The 3,624-nt window shown below is 36.3% G+C and overlaps 1 long non-coding RNA gene across 2 annotated transcripts; it reads left to right on the plus strand.

Annotated features, from left to right (window-relative positions):
- Nucleotides 1–203: 203 nt before the first annotated feature.
- LOC112710726 (uncharacterized) lies at nucleotides 204–3,389 on the plus strand. 2 transcript variants are annotated; one of them, XR_003156975.2, is made up of 2 exons: nucleotides 204–1,085; nucleotides 2,137–3,389. It is a non-coding gene; the product is annotated as an uncharacterized lncRNA (long non-coding RNA). The 2 variants fall into 2 exon arrangements; XR_011865576.1 differs by having other exon boundaries at nucleotides 2,925–3,389.
- The last annotated feature ends 235 nt before the right edge of the window (nucleotides 3,390–3,624 follow it).

The raw sequence follows: 3,624 nt of genomic DNA on the forward strand, positions 1-3,624 counted from the left end.
ATATAATTAGTATGTTCATTTTATAATTTAAATTAAAAATAATTATTTAAAATCAATAATATATTAATAAATAAAATTTTATATGCTCCAAAAATAATCTTTACAATATTATATTCAAATATTAAATTATTATTTGATCTCAAATATTTTATAAAAATTATTATATTACTTATATACATTTTACCCTAATTCTAAAAATTCTTAATTTAAACCCTATTATCCCAAATTTCCTTTGTGCCCTAAATTAAACACAACTCACACACACAGAAGGAAAGAAAAGGGGAGAAACGAGAAACAGGGGGAGGTCGAGGGGGAAATGGAGAAGAAGAGGAAGGAGAAGCGAGGGAGGGGATGGCGCCGGGAAGGGTTCCACCGTTGTCGTTGTCATCGTCAGGTGAAGGTAGAGGGGTGACCGAGAGAGAGTCGGATGTGAGGAAGAGAACGACAGGCGTGAGAGGGAGACAGAGTCTGCGACGGAGCTGTCCCGCCACCAACGCCTCGTCGCCGTCGTGCTTCAACGTCACCGCTGCCGTCTGAGCCGCCGTCAGTTCTGTGTCGCTGAGGGAAGCCCGAGATTGAGATGAGGGAGATGCGAGCCAAGGACCGCGACGAGGAGTAGAAGAAGCCGTCACCTTCACTGGAGCCACGATCGCTATCGCCGTTCTGCCTTCCCCTGAGCCGCCAATACCACCATATTCTTCCAATCTGCCACACTCACCGTCGAGTCACACTCACCGCCAGTGAAGCTTCTGTTGCCGTCACCGCAGAAAGGGGGTTGCTGCTGCTGTCATGGTCGTCTTCCTTGCCGCTGCAACTTCATTCAATCCTCAACTGTTGGAACTCGCCGCTGGTACCAATCGAGACGTCTGCTACTAATGGTTCACTGCGATACAAAACAGCGATGGAGAAAGGGACAGAACTCGCCAGAGGAGGTTGCTGGAGCCGTTGGTCTGACCTGCCCTGCCTTTTCACTGCTCCAGTGCCGCTGCTACTGCTGGAAAGTGATCGAAAATGTTGCTGCTGTTGCCATGGATTAAGAAAAAGGGGTTCGTCGCAATTAATTCCTGCTAGTTCGACACTCTGAGGTAGGGGATTTATTTTTAAAGTTTAATAGTTTTAATTTTAGAATGCCTACAAAGTTAATTGGATCATATATATAGTATTATAGTGCGAGAGAGTTTCAAGCACTAAAATTGTCATATTTTCAGCAATTGTTTTAGTGTGAATAAATTCTGTAGTAATCTTGGTACCTTTGAGTATCTTTAAAATATGTTCAAATTACTCATCCTTAAATGAATCCCTTTCAGTGTCCTATATTAATCAAATTACACAAGAAATGCTATTTCTAGGTTTAATTCTAGATTAATACTGAACCTTCTTATATAAATAACTATCTCTTTCACTATCTTTGCTCCTTAACATTATCAATCATCAGGAAACTGTACTGAAAGTGTGTCTGTGAAAAGCTTGACCAATATATTACTTTGCCATTTGCATCTGAAAATTAGGGACCAACCTATCTAGTATGAGAAGGTTTTGTTGTTGTATCTAAATTTGCTTAATGTTCTTAAAATATGGCATATTTCTTTAAACCACTCAACCAAAATCCAAGGTTAGTGTTGCAATCTTGTATATTTATTATTATTACTTTTGTTCTATCTGTTTTGTGAAATTGGTGTAAGATTTGATGCTTAGGCAGTACTAAATTGGATGAATGCATAGCACAAGTCACATGTTGTTTGTAAAGACAATTGGATGATGTCCCTCTACACCCCCAATGGCACATAAAATTCTCAAAACAGACGAGACTCAATTAAAAAGGTGGGACGTTTTCTCTGACACAACACAACACTTCCCCTTTCTTGATGATCATCTATCATGTGAACATCTCTGGCCTTAAAATGTCATCAACACAAATGCCGAACCACTATTTGCATGATTTATCATCACTGCTATGTTCTGTGCCTAATAACAATAATAGTATGTAGTATCTTCTTCTAGAAATGCAGGTTGAGGTCCTAATTAGTTTTCTTTTTGTTTTTCTGGTCTCATATCATCTTTATGATACATGTATGATTTCAAAGCTTAAGAAAAGACAATGTCTTCATTTGGTTGGGGATTCTTTATATGGTGCAGGAACAAGCTAGAAAAGAGAGGAAAGAGCTGGATAAGATGCTTGAAGAGAATAGGAAGAGATTATGGTTTTCAATGGATATTGGATGTGTGGAGATTGAGTTTTGGGTGAGATGAGTGTGTGATTTGTTTTGTGTGAGGTGTGTGTGTGCGCGCGCGGGAGTATTTTAATCAATTTTTTTCCCTAATAACATTTTCTTAGTTTAATTAGTTTGTTCAGTTTTTGTTAGATTAGGCAGTTTAGTTATGCATGCTTAGTGGATTATAGGTGGTTAGGAAGTTATATCTGATTTGTAGTGGATTTAGGTTGAACTTTTTGGTTGCTGCTGATGCCTGGAATGAATAGTTTTCTGAGCTGTTTTAATTGCAAATGATGGTTGTTGCAATTTTGTTTCAAATTGTATGGTGCTGCTTTATCCTTGTTAATGGCTGATGTCATGCCTTGCTTTATCCTTGCTGCTGATTGCCATTTTTCACTTGCTGCCGTTTAATTCATATAAATTGATCCTGATTAGTGCTGATTTGATTTTAGTGAGTTCATATGGGTTGATTCTGCTGTTTGTTTAAATTCAGAAATGTCCTATTTACTACCAGAATGCTGCCGAAATTTCTAAAAATTTGTGTTAATTGAATTCCAATTTGTGAATTGAATTTGGTAATTTTTTACTTTAGTTTTGTTTCGTGACCAAATTTAACTCAATAGGTTACTTTAATTTGTTCTTTTTTTTTTTTCAATTAAATATCTTATAAATCAATAAGAGGGATGGTATATAATTAGTATCTTCGTATAGAGACAACAGTGAAGAAAACACGAGGACCTACACAATGCTTGAAGATTCATGAAAGATAGTTGGAAGATAGAGAAGAAATTACTTTAGATATTGAAGGAGAGGCAATTGGTCCTACTGATGAAGCTGTAAACAACTTGAGCAAATTTTTTGGCACAGTGGCTAGGAATTCAGATTTTTGTCCATTAATTTACACAAATTGGAAGGGGATTAAAGATAAAGAAGCCATTTGGGAATATGTTCAAGTGAGAACTTTAGTCTTGTTTCTTTTAGAAAGTATCTGGAAATGTACACATGTATTTTATTCCAACTAGCAAATAATATTTGTGGACATGATGACTATTTGCTACTTAGCTATTTCAACTCTCTTTTGTTATTATATTTTTTGCAAACTTAGATGATATTGTAGATCTTACAACAACTTTTATAAGTTAAATTTGATGGGAAATGTTCAATTATTTTTCTTTAGTGACTAGATTCAAATAGTTTAGATTATTTATTGACACTAAATAATTAAAAAAAAAAAACTGAAATCAAAGATGACTACATAATAAAACCGTTGCCAAAATACGACTCCAACGGTAACGCTTTAAAATCGTTGTCTTAGATGACTACTAAATGGTAATGGTATCAAAACCATTGCCGAAAAACGACATCAACGATAACGCTTTAAAACCGTTGTCCTAGATGTCTATAAACTGGC

The sequence above is a fragment of the Arachis hypogaea genome, chromosome 9, assembly GCF_003086295.3.
Source record: "Arachis hypogaea cultivar Tifrunner chromosome 9, arahy.Tifrunner.gnm2.J5K5, whole genome shotgun sequence".
In the NCBI taxonomy this organism is placed as follows: domain Eukaryota; kingdom Viridiplantae; phylum Streptophyta; class Magnoliopsida; order Fabales; family Fabaceae; genus Arachis; species Arachis hypogaea.